We start from the raw sequence: 12,222 nt of genomic DNA, 5'->3' as shown, positions 1-12,222 counted from the left end.
TTGGTTGGAGAGGCTTTCTGTCTCGAATGGATACTAAGCAGACCCACCATTTAAGTAAATAAAGGAGGTACTGTAGGTAATCATCATGGATAAATTAAAAACATTCGGATTTTCCGAAGACTAGTTTAATAGACTAATTAATCAAAATCCACGAAGTGCTGCGGCCGACTGCGATGATTAACTCTCCAGTGACCCCTTTTTCGTTGCTTCATCGATGTGAATGTTCAGCTGTGCCTAGGGTTACACTGCATTTTAGCGGCCGGCCTGTTGGTTGTAGGCCCATACTTGTATTTCTCTGAAATTGTAATAAAGGTTTTTAAAAAAAAAAAAAAAAAAAATCCACGAAGTGGTAACACTAATGTATTAAATAATACCAGTCATGAGCAATTGGTCAAAATATTAAATCTTAAAAAGAAACTAATTCGGACGTAGTTGTACGCCAAATTTTTTATTGAATATCTCAAAGCAGGAGTGATCCCAATAGAGTTGCAAGTGAGAAATGAACCAGGGTTATTTGTAGAAAATTCAAAATTTGTGGAAACCTGAACCCACATACCCAACCGGTGTAGCCGAGACTGGCTCATTTTAATTATTGAGACAGCCCAAGAGCTGATAGAAATAGAAAGACAAAAAATAGAAGAGTTAGAAACCCATTTTAGACAAACTTCAGCTTTAGAAGAGGCCAAAAAGGGGGGGCGTGGCTTAACACGCAATGAGAGCGGATGTGCCCGGGTAGAGCTCCCGTCTGAGCCTCCCTACCCCGGGTCGTTTCTCCGCTAAAAAATCCTCTCTGCGGCCCGCTACTGCCGGCGGACCTGTTCCGGCACCTGCTGTCTGCACTGGCTGACTTTGAGACCCATCGGTGGTGGAGCCCCGCACCGGCGCCGACGACGGGCCTGCGGCCGCGCTGCTGCGCCCGCGCCTGGGGACGCGGACTACGCGAGCCCGCGGCTTTGGATACCTCCCCGGGCCTTGAGCTGCGGCCTGCGGAGAACACCTCGCGGCACTGCGAAGAAGCCCGCGACCATTGCGGAGGAGCCCACACGGAGCGGGCATAGCGACAGGAGGCACCTGGAAACCCTCCCCCGCCCCTCCCCCACGGCGGAGCCAGGAACGGACTGGAGCGACCGCGTGGACACCGGCTGCGACACCCAGCACACAGTGAGTTGACGGATGGGGGCCCTGGGAGCGGCGGGGCGAAACAAAAGAGGCGACGAGGCCTAGCCACTATTGCCCATAAGTACATGCACACACGACCTGCTGCAAGACCGCGATGCCCCTGGGGAGAGGCGGAAATCCACAGCAGCGATAGAGATCCCGAGATCTGCGCCGGGACGCGGAGACTTCGCCTCCCCCCCCCCGCTCTGGCCTAGCTACTGCTGCACTGGGGTCTGGCCTATACCCTATTGATCTCCTGCCCGCCTCAGGACACTGCAAGCGGACTCGCCCCAGATAGGAGACGCGACATTGCTGAGGCCTGCGGCGCTTACCACCGCTGCTTGGGGACACGGAGAGCGCTGCCGGGATGTGGACCTGGACCCCATAGACCAGTGCGGCGCCAATCCTGCGCCCCAGGCCGCTGCGACGGCGAACCGCGAGCACGGAGTGGACAAGAGGCGCGAAAACGTCCTGACCCTTTGAAGGGAGCCTTCGGACGTCCGTGTAGCGGTCTGCTCGGAGACATTGGACCCGCGACGGCTGGGACGCAGTGCGTTTGGCCCGGCGATCCGGAGCGACGAGCCCTGGCGCTTGGTGGCGACGCAAGGCCCGCAACGACAACCCCGAAGATGCAGGGGTGACTTGCCGCGCGCGACGGGCCCCCGCCCCGCCCCCAAAGGAGAACCTACCTTACACACGCCACCAGCTCCATGCCTAGAGGGGCGCGAACGCGTACTGGACCGGGAACTGCAGCAGCGAGGGGGCAACAAGTGAAAGCGGCACGCGGGATGGACGCCGAGCAGGTGGCGGCGAAGTTGGACAGTGTCCTGGCGGTCATGGAATGGATGGAGGAATCGCTCCAACAGACGCGCACCTCTCTGGAGACCAGAATCGACGGCGTGGCGATAGACTTGACCCATCTCCGGGCCGATCACAAAAAGCTACAAGATCGTACTAAGACCCTGGAAGACGCGGTAGCAGTGATCGAACCAAGGGTGGTGCAGACGGACAAAAAGGTGCAAGACCTCCTGCACAGAATGGAGCTATTGGAGGGCAGGGCAGAAGATGCGGAAGGTCGGGCACGAAGAAATAACGTCCGCCTAGTGGGCATCCCGGAGAAATGGGAAGGAGTGGATCCCGCCCGCAAGGTTGAGGACTGGCTAAGAAACCTGCTGCCAGATGGCGCGCTTTCCCCCTACTTTGTGGTGGAGAGGGCCCACCGCGTGCCTGCGTGGCCGCTCCCCCCGGGTTCTCACCCCCGACCGTTTCTCCTTCGAGTGCTCAACTACCGAGACCGAGACGCCATACTACGCGAAGCAAGGAACCTGGGGGAAATCACCATAGACAACGCTGCGGTGATGTTCTTTCCGGACTACACGGCACGGGTGCAGAGGGAGAGGCATTCCTTCCTGGCTGTAAAACGACGACTGCGCGAAGCGGGCCTCAAGTATTCGTTACTTTTCCCTGCCAAACTACGGGTGGTGGTACGTGACAAAACGCATTTCTTCACGAGCCCTGAGGAAGCGGAGGCCTGGCTGGATGGAGGAATGCCCGACGCGCCGCGAAGAGCGCCGGGAGCTGCCACAACAGAGAGGCCCAGGGGGCCGGGGAGGCGACGCCGTCGAAGATCACCTACGCCATCGCTGGCCCGAGAGGCGGTGAGCCGCTCCCCACCGGCAGCCCTAGTCCACCAGGAACAGCAAGACGCCTTGCGCAGGGTGGCGGCACTCAGCAACTCCCCGGCGCTGTCGCTCCGCCTGGGCGCCAGCCCGGCAGCGTCTTCCACGGACGATGAGGCGATTTACGGCATCCCGGATACGCAGAGCTCTGGGGGGCCCCCGGAGGTCACGCCACAGACGGTGGATCCCTTTGGCTGACGGAGCCTGGGAGCAGACTGTCATCTGCTGCGTGGCATGAGCCCACTTGAGTTCCTGTTCAGCTGCCCTGCCTGCCCATAGGATTGCCTCGGGCCTGCTGGCGCCCACACTGTTGCTGCTCTGGGGAGCTCGAGCACGGAGCTGGCCACTGTAATTACATTTTCTACTCACGCACACGTGAATCATCCACACAATTTGCAGGGACACGGGCGTGCCCCACAACGTTTTGCTGCCAACCCGCTGCACCATGATCTGGTTGGAGGGGGACCCGCCCCCCCCCCTTGGTACTTTTGCCCACACTTGGCTGACATATGGGCGCACGACTGCCACGACATTGAACAATAGACACTAGACGTCCGCCGGCCAGCGGAAGCTTGCATACTACACCCGGGAGAGAAGCTGGGACCCTCCACGACTGCACTGTTTTTGATTACTGTTAGACTATAAACCACAAGAACCCCCTTAGACTGTATAGTTTGCAAGCTCACTTGAGTGTTTGGACGGCGACCTGTTGTGCGGCCGACCTTTTGGTATTTTGGAACTTGTTGCCATGTTAAGGCTTTATGTATTCCCCTTCTTCCTTACCCCCCTACCCTGTTGCAGATCATGGCACTGCGCACGCGACACTTATCACGAATACACGGTGGGAGCGGACTGCTGGAGCTGGGGGACCCTTGAGCTGGGGGCCGCACCTTGGGGGGAGGGAGGAGGCGCGCATACACGCGACTTCTATGGCTAGTGTACAGTTATGCACCTGGAACGTCAGGGGAATGCACACACCGGCCAGACGTTATCATATATACTCATACCTAAAGCGACATAAAATCAACACAGCGCTGCTCCAGGAAACTCATTTGAACGGAGCCGAGGTGCGGGCGCTGCGCCGTAGGTGGCGAGGGCAGCTGTATGCAACGGAATATTCCTCCTACGCTCGCGGAACACTGATATGGATCCGCCCTGGGACTCCTTGGGAAACCACGGAAGTAGTAGTAGATCGGGAGGGCAGATATACGGCTGCGCAGGGCAGGCTAGATGGCCAGCTTCTCACGCTAGTATCCCTCTATATCCCCAATGTAGAACAGGGAAGCTTCCTGGCGCGGCTCTCAGCGACCATGGCACCTTAGCATGCAACCTCGTGGATAATAGGGGGCGACTATAATTGCACTCTAGATACAACACTGGATCGCTCCTTCCCACCCCCCGCTAACGCCCCTACACGGGGAGCCACGAAAGCACTACTAGAATGGGCCACACAATGGGATCTACACGATGTCTGGCGATTGCGCAACCCGGGGACACGGACGTATTCCTACTACTCTGGCGCTCACGACTTACATGTTCGACTGGACCGATTCATGGCATCTGCTGCCCTTCTACCCCACGTGACGGACGCACAATACATGGGCCGCACGCACTCAGACCACAACCCACACTTCATGTCCATAGCCTGGGCACGCCCGCACCCTCCTGTACCCACATGGCGCCTGCAACCTGCGCTGTTGCTGGACGCGGCTTTCCGAGATAACTTGCTTACACGCGCCGCACAATACTTTGAGGAAAATGTTGGCACGGCATTTACTCGACAGGTGGAGTGGGACGCCTTCAAGGTAGTGCTCCGGGGGCACTGCTTGCATGCACAGGGACACGTGAGGCACCAATTGGAGAGGGACCTAACTAGGCTAGAGTCAGACCTACTGACGCGGGAGGAGGGGGCTATGGACGGTGACGAGGACCCGCTACACGAGGCCCGCGCGGAACATGCACGCCTCTTGGAGCGCCTCCGAAACGTCAATTATGCTGCGCACTCGGCAAGGACGCACCACCTTGGCGACAGACCTGGCAAACTCTTAGCGTGGCTGATCTCTCAAGAAACCCGCTCGACCCCGGTGAAGGCCGTGCGGGCGGGGGGGGAGGGAGCTGATGTACACACAACTTGGTGTCCACGATGTCTTCACTACCCACTACGACGAGCTGTATCGCTCCCGCTTAACAGTCCCCCGTCCTGATATAGCCGAATACCTCTCCCCTCTGCCACTGCCGCAACTAACTATTGCGCAACAGGACGAGCTGGGCGCCCCACTGGAGCCAGACGAGCTCCGGGAAGGCATCTTCAATTTGTCCAACGGCAAAACGCCGGGCCCGGATGGGCTACCGGCGGAGCTGTGCAAGGCCGGCTCGGACATTCTCGTCCCGGAACTGCTGAGAATGTACAACGCGGCAGAGGAAGATGCCGCTCTGCCCCCTACGTTAAATGAAGCCATGCTAGTCTCTATTCTAAAACCGGGCAAGGATAGCACGCGGGTGGGCTCTTACCGCCCACTGGCGCTACTGAATACGGATTATAAAATCCTGGCTTCTACATTGGCTAGGAGACTGGCCCCCCATGTACCCACCCTGGTGCACCGAGACCAAAACGGATTTGTCCCCACACGCCACACTTCCCACAACATACGCCGCCTCTTCCGAGTACAGGAATACGCTACGCAACAGTGGCCGAGAGCGGGATGCCTGATACTGGATCTGGAGAAAGCTTTCGATTCAGTTGAATGGCCGTACCTGCGGGCGGTTACAGAGAAGTATCAACTGGGGGGGGGGGGATATCGGACCATGATAGACCTGCTCTATGCCAAACCGACAGTCCGAGTCCGTACGGGCCGCCTCCTCTCAGCTGCCATCCGAATCCGCAGGGGCACCCGCCAGGGCTGCCCACTGTCACCATTGCTGTTCTCGCTGGCCATGGAGCCGCTGGCCGCGATTCTCAGGACGCACGGGCTGGAGTGGGGAATCCCGTTGGCGGATGGTATACATGCGGTGTCGCTGTATGCGGATGATTTGCTACTATACGTCAGGGACATAACTGCCACCCCCGCCTCCCTCACTGACATATTCCGCACCTTTCAGAGAATGTCGGGTCTGAGAGTCAATTGGGCCAAGTCGGGGGCATACCCCTTTAGCCCGGACACGCCTGAATGCGACATCCGGCTGGGAGGAGACAGACTGCAATGGCATCCCACCACCTTCCGCTATCTAGGGATTCGGATCTACAGAACCCCGGCTGATATTCTGGAGGGAAACCTCTGTCGAGCGATCGCTTCTGTCCGAGCACAAATTGGCTTCTGGAACACTTTGCCCCTTAACGTGCCCAGCCGCGTGGCACTGACCAAAATGATTGTGCTGCCTCGCCTACTCTACTATTTTGCGAATGTGCCTCTGTATGTTCCCGCCTAGCTATTCCGTGAATTAGAGGTGATGCTGCGTAGCCTCATCTGGAACAAGGGGAGACCGCGGGTGGCGCTGGTTAAGTTATACATGCCCACGGATTCCGGGGGGTTGGCAGTCCCTAATCTGGAATTGTACTATCTCGCGGCACAAATGCAGTGGGTGGCGGGATGGCTGAGCGGCAAGCAACTTGAGGACACTGCCTCGCACGCGGCTACCTGGTCACGCACGCAAATCAATACGCTGTTCCACCCGATAACCCGCACAACCTGCCCTTCCCAGATCTACTTGGCAGTGGCGCGCAGATGTTTCCTGAGGTGCCTACGTCTCACACGCACAACTACACCATACGCCCCGAGCTTACCGCTCTTGGGCATGCCTGGCCCGACGGGGCTGCTCGCGGAGGCCCACTTGGCTAGCTGGGAACAGGCGGGGGTGGACACGCTGAGTGATCTATATGCAGAGGGCGAACTGCTCACGTTCGCCAACCTGGCTGAAGACACGACCCTACCGGCGGGACAGTTCCTCCTACACGCCTCCCTCTTGCACACACTCACTGCTTCCTGGGGCGACATGGCAGCGGAGCCTCCGATGCATACCTACATGTAATGGGGAATGGCGCACACATTGTGCACTGGCTGGCACAGGCACTACAGGCGCACTTGCAACCATCCACATTAACACTAAGGGAACACTGGGCGGCAGATAGGGGAAGAGACTGGACAGATAAGGAATGGGCGCTGATACTGGCCGGCCCGACCAACGTCCCGCGCAATCCCCGATTTAAAATTATACAATACTACATACTGCAGCGCGCATACCTCACGCCCGACAAAATTAATAGGTACTTTGCGCGGACAGATGCGACCTGCCAGCGATGCTTGCTGCCGGGAGCGGACCTCTTACACATGCTCTGGCACTGCCCTGCTGTGCAGCCGTACTGGGACGACGTACTAACACTGCTCGCGCGCGGCGCTGACGGACAACTCCTGCGCACATGGGAAGCATGCATACTAGGGCTCTACAGGCGCACAAAAGACAACAAAGCACAGGCGCGCTTTTGGGACATGGATCTTATAACGGCCAAACGCTTGCTCACCAAGCGTTGGAAGGCAACCGCCCACCCACACATCCGACATTGGAGGGCCTCCTTTACCAATTGGGCGCAGGCGGAGAGCGCAGTGCTTCTTCGTGAGGAGACTGCAGGGCTCCGGAAGTATCCCATCACCCAGCTTTGGGATAACCTCCTCGCAGCGTTTCAGAGGGCCTGCCAGGACCGAGGGATAACATGAATCTCTGGAGCTTATCACTCCCCTACTAGTGGGATGGCGGCAGCACTGGGACTATTGCCCTCTCGACGGCCCGCTTTCCCCCCCCCCCCCCCTGGCCTGCGGCTCCCCGTGCACACTGCGCGGTCCCACTGTGCTCCGCTTGGCGGATGATGGCCCCCCTGCTCAATCGCAGAATGATCTCCTCCTCCCTCCTCTCCTCTCCCCTTCCCCTTGACCCTACCTGAATTTACGACCCTAACCTTGACGCCCCCCTATTGCCACACATACATGGGGAATAGTTTATATATAGGTTAAGTTCTCAGATCGAATCCTCATTTCACCGCAGATAACAAACGATGGATGCATTGCGCGGCACCCCCGGGGAGCTGCCCTCCCTGGCGCGCCCCCGCTTACAGATGACAAAGTGTTGTAGGCACGCACTCCCTAGCTGGGGCGGACACGCCCGGTAAGTGCGGCAAACTCTTGCTCTGGGCGCACTATGTGCCATGCCGGGTGTCAAAACCCCAAAAATATCACCCACAATTTCAGACCAAGTTTCTCTCTTAAAACGTGTTAATAGGTTAATATTTTCTACATCTTTTATTTTATCTGTATGAAAAATCTTAGGAAAAACCAGGCCCACATAACATGTGCCATACCAATGGTCAGGCAACTTGTAATAAGCCTTGTTCCCACACACATAGTACACTCCTGGAAAAATTGTATCTTCTCCACCCCTGAAACCCCAACCTGTCGCAATGAAGTATGTATCATGGCACTCACTAGTTCCCACGAAATATGTATCATATTGGGATTTCCTTCTGGTAATGCAAAGTTTACCCTTCTGCAGTGCATCTAGAGCCAAAGTTGGACTAACCCCATTCCTCAACTCTTTTCCCATCTCAATGTCCCAAATTGTCTCACTCACTTCATATTTTCCCCCTTTTTCATGCATGTTCACTCTCCTTTCCTCTACCATATCCAGGAAAGCTCTCTCCTCTTCTTTCAAACTGCAAGTTAAATTATTCTTAAAAATGTAATCTAATGTTAATCCCTTTTCTTCAATAAAAATCTCACCAAAAGTGTTAGCTTCTTTAGCTGGATTCAGCTCTTTGTTCATTGGCAAGTGCCCAAAAATACTATCTCTGTTAGACATTTTATAATCTATTTTCCCTAACAAATAAAAAACACTACTTAAAATACTACAGGAAATACCATATGTAGCCGGTAAATGATGATAAGTAACACCCTCTGAGACGGATGCAGGTAATTGCATGCAGACGTAGCAATCCCTTACTTCCATTGTCTTCACATATTCATATAACAGTTTAGAAAAAACATTACTAGAAAAATTATTAATTGACCTATCTTTGTGTATGTAACTACTACTTCTAATTGGAACTACTTTTTGTGAATTCCTCTCAATATTAGTCATATTCTCTGTGTTCATCCCAAATTCAACCTTAAAAGTTACTAATAAAATTAAAACACCCCATAGAAGCATTAATAATCCAGTACAACAGCAGCACATTCTGCACCACCTCTTAAAAAAGGCACATCTATTTCTATTTTCCTCTATGTTAGCCATTTTAGTTTAGCCTCTACTACTCCACTACTGTTTGAACTTCTTCAATTCTTCAACAATTCTTCAGCTTTCAGTTTATCCAAATGATCTCCTCGTTCACTTGATCCAAGTGAATCTTTCTTTCACTCAGTTTGGATACTTATCATTCTTCACTTCAATTTCTTCAACATCAAATTGTATCAGATCTCCAACGTCGGAATCCTCAGTACTCGACTCTTCTCCAATGTCAGTCAAGAGTACCTTCAAAATTTCACCAGTATCTTCCTCAACCACTTCTCTCAAGACCACTTCCGGATTATCTCGAGTCACTGTTTCTTCTTTTCCTTCTTCAGACAGTGTCACATAAGACCATTCCGGTGATCTGTACTTTTGGTTCGCTCTTTTAACTCTTCTTATTTCTACTGGTTCTTTTGATTTCCTTGATTCTTCTTCTTCAGCTCTCGAAGTTTGGCTTGATACTTCATTCACTTGTTCAGCTTTTGATGAATTTGCTCTTATTACTCTGTATCTCACCCTTTTCACTCCGTTGTTAGGCCAACGATCTCCTTTCACAACCTTTTTCGGCCTCAATTCTTTAACACTCTTCTCTCCAATCGAAGTTCTCTTTCTCAGAACTCGACCTTCTGTTTGTTCATCTTCATCATCTGTTTCAAGTGCCTCTTGTTTCCTTTTTCCAGCAGTTTTCTTCTTCTCCACAGATTTTTTCACCACTGTTTGAGACTTCCCTACTCCTGTCCCTCCTCGGGTCTCCGACACGCAATCTTCTTGCTGTCTACTTGTCCCTTCACCTAGCTCCTCATGAATGTTCCCTACACCTCCTCGGGGGTCTTCCGCAATCTGTCCCTCTCTATCTTCTTCTGACCCTACTTCTTCAATTATAATCTCAAGTGGTTCTTCAATCTCCTCCTCTTCTGATTCAGGAGTAATCTCTGTGTGATTTCTTTTTTCTTTTCTTTTTCCTTCACTGCTGTTTGAAACTTCAGGCTCTTTTACAGAATCTGATCTTCTCTCTGATACTCGCAGTGATTCTCTTGAAGCTCTCTGTGCTTTTTTTCTCACTGATTCCGTATCATCAGTATCTTCATCATCACTGGAATCTGACTCTTCAAAATACTCTTTACCAGTCCCTTCTTTCTGGTTTGGAACTCTCAGAGTATGACTTGCATGTACCCAGTGCTTCACTCCAGCACACTTTACTGCAGTCGTTGTAGTCAGAATAACTTGTCTCGGCCTTCCCCACCTTGGAATCAAGCAATTTCTTCTTCTGTGCACCTTAATCCTCACCCAGTCTCCTGGACTCAGATCATGGGCTTGCTTCTTCTCAAGTGTGGTAGCTTCTTCTCCAACCTGGTGAAACACAGAATGAACTGCGTCAGCCAGGCCTTTACAGTAATCCAAAATCATGTCATCAGTTATTGTCACCAACTTATTGACAGGCACGAATGCATGGCGCATAGCACGTCCCATGATTATTTCATGCGGGCTCAAACCAGTAGTTCTATCTGGAGTAGATCTCATTGTCATCAGAACTAAAGGCAAAACATCTGGCCATTTCATGCCAGTGGCTAAGCACATCTTTCCAATCCTATTCTTGATTGTGCCATTAATCTGCTCAACCACACCAGAAGCCTCTGGTCGGTATGCACAATGTAGCTTCTGCTGTATTTTCAATGCTTCACAAATCAAACCCATGAGCTCATTCTGAAAGTGTCTACCTCTATCAGACTCAACTGTTACTGGAAACCCGTACCTAGGAATCAACTCCCTCAACAGTAACTTTGCCACTGTTAATCCATCATTTCTTCTAGTCGGGTAAGCTTCCACCCACCTTGAAAACAAACAGACTACCACTAGAACATACCTCAGTCTGTTCACTTGGGGCATTTCAATGAAATCAATCTGCATTCTTGTAAAAGGACCTCCTTCTCTGCCTATTGTTCCCAGACTCACCACTGTCTTTTTCCCAGTGTTAAATTGCTGACAAACTAAACACCTCTGACAGATGCTCTCTGCAATTGTCCTGAACTTTGCATTGTACCAGGTCTGTTTAAACGACCTAACCATCGCGTCTCTTCCCAAATGTCCCTGGCCATGATACATCCTTGCCATTGACGACAAGATAGAGTTAGGCATCACTGGTCTGCCATCTCTATAGACCCAAACATGGTCTGTTTCTCTTGGAGCACATCCTGCCTTAATCCAATCTTGTTTCTCTTCATCTCCTGCCTCATCTTGTAACTGCTTCACTTCATCCCAGGTTTCTAGGACATTAGTAAACATCACAGAAAGAAAAGACATTTCCCTCTCTCTTTCCCTGTTAATGGACTGATTGGTCTTGGCACAATACTGTGCAACATCATTTGCATACCTATTTCCAATCGTTATAAAATCCTCCCCTGGACCATGGGCAGCACATTTTACAACTGCTAACTCCTTAGGCAGCTGTATCGCCTCAAGCAATTTTCCAATCATTTCAGCATTCTTTATTGGAGTTCCACTCGATGTCAAGAAACCTCTTTGTAGCCAAAGTTGGCCAAAATCATGCACCACCCCAAATCCATACTGACTATCAGTCAACACAGTCGTCCTCAAATCTTTCCCAATCTCACAAGCTTTTGTCAATGCTATTAATTCAGCAACTTGCGCAGATTTCACTCCTTTCAATGGTGATGCTTCCATAACCTCTGAAACTTTGCACACCGCATATGCTGCACATAGCACACCATCATCATTCCTCAAGCATGATCCATCCACAAACAGCACATGATCATTCTCAGGTAAGGGAATATCCCTTATGTCTGGTCTTGGTTTTGTACAGTACTCAAGCACATCCAAACAATCATGATCATCTTCCATCTTTATACCCACATTTTCAATATCCGGCAAGAGTGTCGCTGGATTCACATTCACACATCTCTCAAGAGTCACATTTGATGCACCCAGTATCACTTTTTCATACTTAGTCAACCGACTATGTGACATGTACTGAGTTCTGCTTCTTGTCAAAAGAATTGCCACATTGTGAGGTACGAATACCCTTACAGGATATCCCATTATAATTCCCTCACTCTGTTCCAGGCTTCTGCATGTTGCAGCCACAGATTTCAGACAA

This window comes from Triturus cristatus, chromosome 6, assembly GCF_964204655.1.
Source record: "Triturus cristatus chromosome 6, aTriCri1.1, whole genome shotgun sequence".
NCBI lineage: Eukaryota > Metazoa > Chordata > Amphibia > Caudata > Salamandridae > Triturus > Triturus cristatus.
Note: the sequence above shows the minus strand (reverse complement) of the source record.